At 44.8% G+C, this 12,136-nt stretch overlaps 1 protein-coding gene across 4 annotated transcripts in view; it reads left to right on the top strand.

Moving 5' to 3' along the window:
• The first annotated feature begins 389 nt into the window (after positions 1-389).
• Positions 390-12,136, top strand: part of il1rapl1a (interleukin 1 receptor accessory protein-like 1a) — a 150,971-nt gene continuing 139,224 nt past the window's right edge. For all 4 annotated transcript variants that reach the window (XM_068705047.1, XM_068705044.1, XM_068705045.1 and 1 more), the window contains exon 1: positions 390-1,190. The gene's annotated coding sequence lies outside the window, so the exon portion shown is untranslated. The remainder of the gene's footprint in view (positions 1,191-12,136) is intronic.

Below are 12,136 nucleotides of genomic sequence, written 5' to 3'. Positions count from 1 at the left end.
AAACAAAACACAAACAACTTTAACAATACACAATTCAAAGATGCATTTGCTTGATTTCCATGTTGCCCGTGATGTCTAACACCTCTGTGTTTTGTCTTATAACTACACACGTGTTCCTCTCAAAAGGATGGCACCATTTAGGACCCCGCCCTGTCGTGCACTGAGTCCATTGATTAGCGCGGACGTTAAACGTGAATGAGACTTTATTTTAAGCTCTTTTCATCAGCAGTATACGGGACCGACTGTATCGTGGTTCATGTATAAGTATATGAAGTTGCACCCTCTCTCCCCCCCCCCCCCCCCCCCTTCTCTCTCTTATCTCCCTCCCATTCCAGCCTCCCCTCTCCCATCAAGCGAGGACCCTCTCTGCTCAGCGTTGTAGCTTTGAGTTGACTTATAGGTGTCTGCCGGAATTTATTTCGCCCTCATCCATTTCACTGTTTGGATCGATGAAAATGACAGAGTGCAGGTGCAGCCGCGGCGCGTGTTTAGAGCCAGCAGGGGACGGCGTGTGTGCGGTGCACTAGGACCGGGGAGAGATCCTGTTTTTCCCCCCGTCGTGTGCATTGCAACTGCACAGAGCCTGAGCTGTGGAGGAAACCCCCCCATCGGATCTGGCCATTATATCCATACATTTCTTGCCCACCCCCCCCACCCCCAACCCCACCCCCACCCCCATCTTCACCGCGGCGCTGCTGAGTGGGGATCGCACCGACCAGTGCGTGTTGGGATGGTGAAGCACCCAGGAGAGGACCAGTAATTGAGCACGATTTGCGTAAAAGTCAGCTGTCAGGTTTCGGGAGTGGGGTTGCTCATTTGGCAGCTTCGCCCCCACACTCGGGTTTTTTTTGGTATACATTTTTATTGGTTGTTGTTGTAATTCATTTTTTTCTTCTTCGTTTCTAACCCGTCATCTTTTTTTTATTTCAAGTGAGCAAAGTCACATCTGCGTAGGAGAGCGCTTGGCGCACTTCTTCCCCAAAGGACAGAGACAAGATCTCCATTTATTCTGTTCTGGATTTAAAACCGGACGATTGGCTGAATGGGTGACCTCGCCGAGACACAGACTTTCACTGGCTTGCACCCATTTTATGGAAACGTCTTTTCTCCATTGACCCGGAGTTGTGATGTCCAAAGCCTTCCCCGCTGACTGACAAACGGCGTCGTACCATTTTGGAATTGAGTTGAAGGTAGGCCAGTTTTCCCCGTTGGCTCACCGACATAACACGGTCTTTTTTTCCCCTGAGCATTTCATAAAGTTTGCAGACCTCAGTGTGTGTATACGGTTCTTCGATTATCGCGGCAATGAATTTACCGCCTGTGACTCTGGGTTTCTGTTGAACAGTCGCACCAAGAAAGATCTCACGCGGTGCTGGAGATGTGATGATATTCACCGCTTTAAAAAAGAAACAAAGCCTTCTGAGCTGGTCAGACGCTGTGAGGTGGAGAAGTTCAGCATCTGCCGCTGTTGCAGCAACGAGATGAAGTCGAATATAGATTATTACAGGCTACAACATTCAGGAAAAGCAATAGGTAAATAATTAAACTAATGGTATGTGTCGCAGTGGGCAGAGATGGAATCTCAGTGCCTCTCTCTCTTTTTTTTGGACGGAGAGCCTCTATTTTGTATATTTGGCTCATGAGCTCAGTCTTGGAGATGCCGGAGAAGCCCTCTGCAGTGCAGTCTCTCTCTCTCTCTCTCTCACACACACACACACACACACACACACACACACACACACACACACACACACACACACACACCGGCCCGCCGGGCTCACTGGAGCTCACTAAGGAGAGGATTTAGATAAAGGTGTAAACGAAGCGGCAGCTTTCCCTGAAGGCAGTCTACCAGTAAGCCTTATTCTATGCACAATCCTGTCTTTATACGTGGGATATAGGCTGCTGGTTGAACTGAGGCAGCGATTTAACAATAGACCCAAGTTTTTTAATGGTTGCGCCACACAAACTTATTGTTCTCTCTCTCTCTCTCTCTCTCTCTCTCTCTCTCTCTCTCTCTCTCTCTCTCTCTGTTTGTGTGTGGGTCTCACGTGCACGCACACACTGCCCTCACACACTCCCAGCGCTTGCGTTTGAAATGATTGTGTGCGTCACTGAGAACACGAGATGCCAAAACTTGTGCACACGCTGTGATTTTTTTAATTATTTGTATTGCCCTGACAAAAGCCTGTTGTACGTATGAGTACGGTCGATTCACTGTATTGGGGACACGTTGCTTAAACCCAAAGCATTCCAACAGACTTTGGGTTTGTTGCCATTTCGACCTACTGTACGAGTTTCCCATGAGGACAAGCGGCGCGCTCCCATGGGTGGAACCGCGCGAATGCCGACGCATGACGCAGGAGTCTGAGTGATGATTGATGATGGTCCTATTTCTGGAAGTGCGCCTGGATCACAAAAAAAATGCCAGACCACTTATGCGCCTTAGTGGCAACCCTCAGGACTTGTCAGCCTTATTTATCGATGTTTTTCTTTCTTTCTCTTGATGCGGCTACAAGTCGTTTTGAAGAGAGACCGTTGGTGCTCCGTCGGTCAGTGTCTGTTGGGCTCATATTGAACATGTGCTGTGAGTGTATAAACGATATGCTCTCTCTCTCTCTCTCTCTCTCTCTCTCTCTCTCTCTCTCTCTCTCTCTCTCTTTCACACACACACACACACACACACACACACACACACACACACACACACACACACACACACACACACACATATGAGGGACTCTTTGGGATTGTTGACACACAGGTTTTTTACTCCCCACAGGTTTTTTACATTGCTGTCTCACTGTTTGCTGTCTGGACCGCATTGAGACGTTCTAATATTCCGTTAACCAGAGCAGCAGACGGTGTTTTTATTTGTATTTATTTGAGTTTGTCAGGTGATATCTATTTGTGCTGGCAGAGACGTCGTGTCAGAGGCCGGTTGGAGGTGAGCCACATCTCCACTCCACGTTGCTTAAAGTCATGAAAGAATATGTCTGAGTGTCACTCTGGATTTTTTGGTGTAATTTTTTTTTTTATGAGTGCGGGGCCTAGCATTAATGAATTCCTAAAGTCACTTCTGTGTGATGTTACAAAGTGCAGCAGATAAAACCGTCGGGCTGCTACTGCTGCTGCCAGCAGCGCCTCGTCATAAGGAAGATGACAGGAACTGTCCGTGGTGCTGAAACCGACAGCTCCTTTGTTCAACTCTGGGGCTGATTTTGTAAGTTGAAATGTTCTGGGGCTGCAGTGAGTCTCTTCGGCTTCACTTACAATTGATGCTTAAATATTTGAGCATGCCACTGAGCCGTTTCTGAGTGTGTCACGAGTAAACGTATGTGGGATTAGAGGGCATTCATGAGGAAGCGTTGAGTCTCTGCGATGAGCTCTAACCGTTTAGCATACATTGGGGGAAAGGACTTTGATGAGTCAGGCACTGCGTTGTCTTATCGTATTTGTTTCATAATGGCATTCATTGTACCACTCTGTGCTTTAATATGCTTCATAAATATGATGTGTCACCCATTTTAATTGACACATTAAAACGGGGCTTAATGTGTGCACTGCTCTTGGTATAATAACAGCGCTTTGCTTTAAATTACATCATCATGTGTACTAAAGTTAATGTTTAAATCAAATTTTGTGAAAATGAAACGAATCAACGCTGTAGAAAAGTCCTCGACAAACAGGACTGTAATAACTGGAGGACCAGCTTTGTCTGCCCATGCTGCTTAGTTATTAGTATTTCATGCTAGTAAAAAATGCAAATGTAATCACAGAATATATTTTCTTTTCTTGTGTGTAAAATGTAGAAAACGTGCTAAAGTAAGACACCGAACATGAAGTTCTTGACAGCAGTGTTAAGAGTTTTGTCAGCATTTGAATTCATGGCTCCTCTCTCTCACTCACTCACTCACTCACTCACTCACTCACTCACTCACTCACTCACTCACACACACTCACTCACTCACTCACTCACTCACTCACTCACTCACTCACTCACTCACACACACACACAGCGCCATCGCATTCCTGACACATTTAAAGGCCCACATATCATACTCCACGTTACATTTTAGAAATGTGCCTCAGAGTAGCACGGTGCCATTGAGACTCCAAATTTGAAATAGAGATGATCGTGCCTGAAAGGGCATTTTTCCTGCGGAAGTTTCTATTTTTATTTCACGGGTTAAAAACCCAATTGTGTCTGTTATAATGCACAGGGCACACGCCATGCCTGCTACATACAACGTTCGGGACCGGTATACAGTCTAAGTAAAATCAAATTAACCCTGAGAGAACCTAACAATTTCCTGCAATGCTTTTCTGTTCATAACCCCTATAAGGTTCACAAAGCTGCTCAGTGGTACCACAGCAGTGTGTGTGTGTGTGTGTGTGTGTGTGTGTGTGTGTGTGTGTGTGTGTGTGTTATTGGTCATCTTTAAGAAGGAAGACCTGCTAGAGTCGTCCCGGACTGGTCCTGTGGTGATGAATGATGTGTGTGTGTGTGTGTTCCCCTACCGCTGATTGAATTAGGCCACCCCACAGACCCATTTCTTTCCCAAGGAGCCCTCGAAGGCGATCCCGCTGTGAAGTGCATCAATAAGCGGGTGGATGAAGTGTAAGTGGTGCTGTTTTCCACGGGAAGACAGCCGGTGACGAGGAGGGGAAACACGCTTAGGGAGAGAAACCGCTGATCACACAGCAGATTGGGAGCCCTCGGTGCTGGCGTCTGTCTGTCCCCGCCGCGGAGGGAGAGAGGGGGTGGAGCCACGTAGAGCTGCCCCCAGAGCAGCAACACTGCGCCAACAAGTTTGGCTTCCTTACTAAGCCAGATCAGTTTAGCTCGTATCATCAGGTATCTTTGCTATCAGGAGCCACGAGCCATTCAGTCGCACTGGTGAGGTGATGAACGTGGTCGTCTCAGAACGTTGCGTCGCAGCGGGCGCAGCGCTTTTGATGGCTTTGTTTTTGAAGGCTGGTTGCTTTGACGTGGAGCCCCATGAGGCCACTGGCAGCTAAGCTCCCTCTGTGGCAGATTGATATTTGTAATTTAAGGGAAGCTGTCACACAGCATCCTCCAGATGGAGAGGGCCGCGGAGGCACGCAGTCGATTAAACACGGTTTGTTTAGAAATAATCATTTTGATGCGGGTGCTGAGGATTCATTTGAGGCATATTGGCTCAAGGGTTCAAAATGTTCAATTATGCACGGACGCATACAATCACACAATAATACCGCGTAGACGTATAGAATACAGAGCAGTGTCTGCCTAGGAATAGAAGCTTTTAGCCAATCCGTCGTCTGATGAGGCCTCTCGGATCACAGCAGAAAGGACAGGTCGGGGATTTGTGTCCCTGTTGCAGAAAAGGTTGAGGATGGGTTGCGGATGAGAGCTAATTCATTATTACACACACACACACACACACACACACACACACACACACACACACACACACACACACACACACACACACAAGCGTGTTTTCATCACTGGACTATTGGAATTGGTATTTGAAGGAGGGTCATGTTTTAAAAGACCATCTCCTCCTTGTCACATTGATTGACAATAAAGGAACAATAAACAGCGCAGAGAGAATGCTGCTTGATTAACTGCCCTTCAAAATAACCAAACGTGTGCAATAAATCTGGTTTCCATCTCACAAATTAGAACGACGGCATTTAAATGCCTCCTTTTGGAGACCTGCAAGCTTGACGTCTTGAGGCATTGGCGCTTATAGTTCTAAATGATAGTTGAGCTGTGTGATGATACAGAGGTTAAGAGGACTACTAGGATTTAGACCAACACTATATATTTTTATTTCCTCCACATACTTTGTAAAATGTTTATTCACTCATGTTAGCCAGCCTGCTAAAAGTCTATTAGCTCCACAGCGCACTTAGATTCTTGGCTATCAATTGGGTGATGATGGAATAATGATCTATAGTACTGATGACCTTCTTTAGTTCCTTCTTTTGTCTCCTGATTAGTGACAGAGAGGGAGGAGAAACACGCAGACCATGTTCTACTGCCCAAACAGCCCATAAAGTTATTTATGGATGATTCAGCTTCTTTTTTTTTTTTTTTGGCCAATGCTACTATGTTATTGCAGCGTGGGAGCAAGTGTTCTGCGGCCCAGCACCTGTTCACAGCCGCTGGTGAACCACTGGTGTTAAGCACTGCGGCGAGCTGCAAGTGGCGGTTAAGCATGAGTCAGGCATTTTAACAGTCAGGATTTCTGATTAGCTTCTCCCCAGTCATAATGTAGATAAATGATTAAATGGAATAATGTCTTTTAACATGAAGACATTCGAGTCACGTAACTGCATTTTCAGATTAGCTCTCTCCGTACCAGTAATCACTGTCGGATAGTCAAACTTAGTCTTTAAATCAAACATAAATTAGGGTTTAGATCTACTCAGGTGTGTACTCATGAATCATCTGATATGCATACAGATTGACCCCAATTTGTCTAGTGTTGTGATACCTCCAGTTTGATTTTCCTGTGTGATGCTTTTTATCCATTTATCAGTCTTAGTTGTGTTGGGACTGTGGGTGCTGTTGAGCTAAACCCAGTGTATTTGCACTGATGTTGCTAAATGTCAATGTTGATTAATGGGCAGCGTCCCTATGAGTACGCAAATGAAAAATAATAACAATTGATTGCTTGTTAGCTTACCTGAAATATCAGATAAAATTGCTGCTTTTTAGAACAGCGGTAGACATCAGGATAGCTACAGAAAATACCTTTTTAACAGTCAAATCAGAGGACAACGTGTTGTGTCGACTCAACAGGTGAAGACTCTACTGCAGGAGCCCACACACTGGCCTATATGACAACATGAATATGTCAATCCTTGAATATTTTCTCTATGTAACGTTTTCATAGCGATGTCGAGAAAACTGCGGCCAAACCGCTTTACGTTAATATGAATCTGGAGTAAACGGCTGTTTTGCTTCGATATGGCACGACGTGCGGAATCTGTTGTTCCGCACACAACGGTTAGCAGATAAATAAAATAATCTACGAAGAAGCTGTGCACACTCCCAGATAACACAGAGAATAATTAAATGTAATGACTGTTTGGCGCTATCACAGTCCATTACTTGTAGATTGCAATGGCAACGGATGTAAACAAAAGCAGGTCTAAAACCAGTGCAAAAAAACTAGTCTGTACTGCATTTTCTCAGGAAACTTCTCTTCTCTCTCTTTTCCGTGCTTGGACAGCTGTCGATGCGGTTCACAAAGTCAGGCCTGTCAAAGTCACTTTCAAGAGCTTGGGCCCTTCATTTGAAAGACTAACCTGTCAGCAGTCACAGTATTGGGACTAAAGTAGTATTGTCTTTTTCTACTCACGAGGCGAGACTTTATATATGTGTGGAGACGTTTATGCATGGCTTTCATGCAAAATGGCCAGTATGTTTAAATCAATGGGGGAAGAGGATGAAAGTAGACCGGTTGTTTTCATTGGCTCTACAGCCGGATACAAGCTTTCATTTGCTCCACTGGGAGGGGAATCTTTGGAGGTTGGACTGCAACATTGATTGAATGTATACATGCATGTAAGTACTTCACTTCTATAATGCCAGAGGCTGCATTTCATTCATGCTATTTTAATTAATCACACATGAGAATGTTCACCCAAGAAATACAACAGTATGAGGTGTTTTCAAGTATCCAAAATATAACGATTATTTTCCATAAAAAGTGTGAAAGGGTTTCTAAAAGTTCTAATACCAATACACGGTCAACTCAGGCACTGGACAAGGCTGTTGTAGCGACCTGTTAATCACAAGGTAGCCCCGCCCTAAAGCATACTCTGCTTAATTGTTTATTTTACTCTAAATTGGACCAAAATGTATTAAATGAACATCATGCTGTACTGAAGAAGACTTGAAACTACTGATTGAGACCATAAACTCATGTTTACGATGTTTACTGAGGTCATAATTCAATTGAGAAGTTGGGTCATTTTCTCATAGACTTCTACACAATCCGACTTCTTTTTGTTACCAGAGGGGTTGCCCCCTGCTGGCCATTAGAAAGACATTTAAAGGGGCAGTTCACCTCAAAATCACCGAAGAGATGTAGAAGAAGAACTGGAAGAACTGGACATGCTCACGTGATCATATCTGGCATGGGGAACCAGTCTGAATAGATCTTACTTCTGACTTTATTCTTTTTAAGTTGCTGTGTCTCTGTCATCAGCTTTGTCATAACACAGGGAGGGTAGACCACACCGAGCATAATGGAGTCATTCTCTCAGATGTCACTTTGCATTCGTTCTGGAAAGATCTTGCCAATGTCCCATGGGCTAATGTGTAATACAGCATACCGAAATTTAAAGAGAGCAGGAATGTAAAATAGGGAAACACAGCCTCGGTCTTTACTGTGTGACACACATACATATACAAACACTTTAGTCTGGGCAAATTGCTTGTCTTACAGGAACGAATTGCATACACAGGTGTAATTTAATCTCTTTTTTCTCCTTTAATTGGTGTGGAAAGTAAATCAACGACCGCTGTAGCATTCCTTGGAGACGTAAGATGTTGAAAATCTCAGAGCCGGCAGCTACTCGAGAGAAAGTTGTCAGGATCAGATTTGCTCACAACAGTGAAACCATAAGCCTCTCGGTGGACTGGACCACAAAAAAAAGAAAAGAAACGGAGGGAGAGGAGGGACTTAATCTCAATTTTCTGTTCCTTGGCTTGTCAACGTGTCTCTGAAATCCACTCAGATGGTCCCAGTTCTGAGCTATAAAGGCGAAAAGACAAAAAACACAGACGAGGTCATGCGAGAATTGGCAAGGGAGAGAGCGAGAGAGAGAGAGAAGCAAAGAAAGAATGAGAGGTGTTCCCACTGTCTCCTAAAGCTAGAACACTCTGGCCCGTTATTTTATCAGCTGCAGTGGTCCGTGTTATGGTGCAATGAGTCCCCAGGGAGCAGGGACTGCCATAAACATTGCACTGTGTGGAACAGCCGTCTCTGATCTGATGGAGGCTCACGTTGTGTGTGCAGGATGCTGGCTATTAGTGCCGTCGGTCGGTAATGAGTGTGTAGCGAGTCCCAGCCAACTGTTAAAAGTCTCAATAAACACTCGTCCAAACGAGTTCACGCAGGGGCAGACGTCCTCCGACATGGAGGACGTCTGTGAGCTGAAATCTCAAATTCTCGGACATGGAGAGCTCATAATAAACGGGCACAAACAGGCTGCTTTTTTAAAGTAAATGGTGGATCTTTACGAGATGATCAGTGAGCGTTGGTCTCTCAGTTTGTTAGAGCTGTGACTTTGCAGTGTTGTTTGTCGAAGGTCAGTGACATCTATGTGTCTGTTCATCCTGCATATGCTTGTGTGAATGTGTGTGTGTGTGTGTGTGTGTGTGTGTGTGTGTGTGTGTGTGTGTGTGCGCACACTGATCTGACACACAGGCCCAGTCAGTCCTGTTCTTGGCTCCAGCAGGGATCTGGCACTCCTCCTAGTCCTGCAGACCCTGCCATGCCTCCCTCCTCTCCCCTCCCCCTCTCTCCCCCTCTCCCCCTCTCTCCCTCTCTCCCTCTCTCCTGCTGCCTCACCTCCTCCTCCTCCTCCTCCATCCACACACCAGTGCAGATCAGCCTGCCCAGGCCTTGCATGGCATCGAGGGGGAGGTGGGAGGGAAAGTGAGCTGACTTTACCCAGTCTCTCCCGGTATGCCTCCTCATTTCTGGCTCTCTTTACGGTGCTTTGCTATCATATGACAGCATTATATGGCAGTATTATGTACCTAATTATAATATGCCACACAAAAGACACTGAACACATGGCCTCAGAAGAGCTGTGGCTATTCATGGGCCAGGATAGCAATCAGCAAAGCCCTTTCCATATTCCTTTGACAAAACCTCGGATAACCTCACAGCAGGGACACACACATACATACATACACATTCACTGCCTCACTGTTCTGTTTCTGTTCAAATAAATCCTGAAATAAGATTCCATCTGAGATAACTGGACTGCTCCCCCGCAGGCCTCCGAGACCCACAGCAGCTGCTCTGTAGAATGGATACAGCCATGCTCGGAGAACAATCGATGATACCGAGTGTGTGTCAGTGTGTGTGTCAGTGTGTGTGTGTGCATCCAGGTTTTGAAATAAAAAAAATGTTGAATCCCCAGCCAAAGTGGATAATTGGTATGAAAGTTGAACAGCCACTCTGGGTTTCTAACAGTTTAAACAGTTTAATTGAAATAAGCCAGATTGTTTTGATTGTATCTTTTTCCATATTTAGCCTTTTATGTGTAAAGCTAAAGAGCAAAGAAACGTTCTATCCAATATCATGTTATTATAGTAGGATATCGTTGTTACATGTACATTTGCACTGTAACTTTAAATGGAAAAGTGTAGTCTTATGTTACACAGTCTTTAAGGACAGATATTATAGCGTGGGTCACGATTTGGAAATAAAGACGTATGCATTCTTTATACATGGACGACTTGGCAGAATTTCAATTCAATGAGTTCGACATACACATGACAGAAGCTGCTCTTTGGCTGCATTATTCCCACTAAGAAATAAATAGTTGTCTGTCGTGGTTGATCTGCGTCCCCAGTTGTACCTACGACACGGATCCCTTTTTTGGGAGTCCGATTGTTTCAAAGGGTCGTGTTGAGAACAGGTGAGCTTGTCTGAGACGGCTGAAGGTCACTGAGACGTGCTCAGGGAGCGCAGTTGACTCACAGAGCTGAAGTGAGGCGGGGTGGAGGGACGGTGTAAAAATGAGAAACGGATAAGGAGGTGAGTGCATGTTGAATAAAACATCCTCTGAACCCCCTCCCTTACATCAACCCCCAACCAACCCACAACTCCCCTGCTCCCCCATCCCCCACGTCCCCAGCGAGTGTGTGAGATACCATCCGCTCAATAAGACCTCATCATGTTTAATAGGGCTTTCACACACCTTCCGTTGCTCTCTTTGTGTGTGTGTGTGTGTGTGTGTGTGTGTGTGTGTGTGTGTTTGGGGCTTTTTGGTTGGCTGTAGCTATTGTTGTGCACCACCCACAACTTGCTCACATTGGTCCAGTTGCTAATGAAGCCTGTATATCTTTCGCTGCCAAAAACTGACAGCATCTCGGTGTCTTAGTAGGCAGTTAAGAAGGAGAGAAGACTTTTCCACCTCAGCGCGAGTCTGTGACAGGTTAACTCTCTCTTTGGTAAGTTGCCTTCAGTTTCTGGCATGAACGGTCATTGTTTTTATTTTGATTTATGATGATTTCACACTTTGAAAGTGATTTCAAAGTGTTTTGAGTTTGTGGAATTTTTTTTTATTGTGTACATCCTGGTGTTCAGTGCATGACTGAAGATACTTTTTGCAATTAGTTTTATGGAACTCCTTGGGCTCATTTTCACCAAAACAGTGGGATTTTGTTTTTATTTCATTAGCCATCAGGAGTCTATTGTAGCCAAGTTTCATCAGAATGATCATTACGTTTTGGCAAATGAAGTTCCAGTCACTGTTTGAGTTTAATGTGCGGACTCGGGGACATTGTGAGAGCTAAGAGGAGACATGAGGCGGGGTCCCAACTTCTGAATCCTGATTTATTGACTTTTGTGTCTTTTCATCAGAATTAAACCTTCAGCAAATGGCTAACAATCTGTGCAGTAGTTACTTTAGGACCTGCCTGCTGTCATAGACACAGCCCAGGCCAGACAGGAATCAAGCAAGCATGATGCTGCAATCCAGAGCATTTCACATGGAAGAGAAGATTCACAGCTCTGACTTTAAATGGGCACCTTTTTTTTCTTTCTCCGGTTGTATCTCCCAACACAAAGTGCCACGATCAATAACATAGATATACAGCTAAACAAAGATAACAAAGCTAAACAAGCATAAAGATATAGCTTTTATATACAGCCAAGTAGGCATAAAATAGGGCAAAAACAACAATAGGAGAACAATAAACAGTGATAAAGGGATCTGATTGGCAACTGTTAGTGTTGGAATAACTGCTGTGGGCGGTACAATAATGTGCTGCAGAGCACATACAGAGGTTGCTCTGTTTGGTGGACGGAGTTCACAGCTGACATGATATACAGTAACATTTTAACAGAGGAAAACAATCCAAAAGGCATAAAACAGTCAAGGCATGCATGAG

The sequence above is a fragment of the Cebidichthys violaceus genome, unplaced genomic scaffold, assembly GCF_023349555.1.
Source record: "Cebidichthys violaceus isolate CVI_PGR_0920_01 unplaced genomic scaffold, fCebVio1.0.p SCAF_11, whole genome shotgun sequence".
NCBI lineage: Eukaryota > Metazoa > Chordata > Actinopteri > Perciformes > Stichaeidae > Cebidichthys > Cebidichthys violaceus.
Note: the sequence above shows the minus strand (reverse complement) of the source record. Positions and strands in the feature narration are given on the sequence as shown.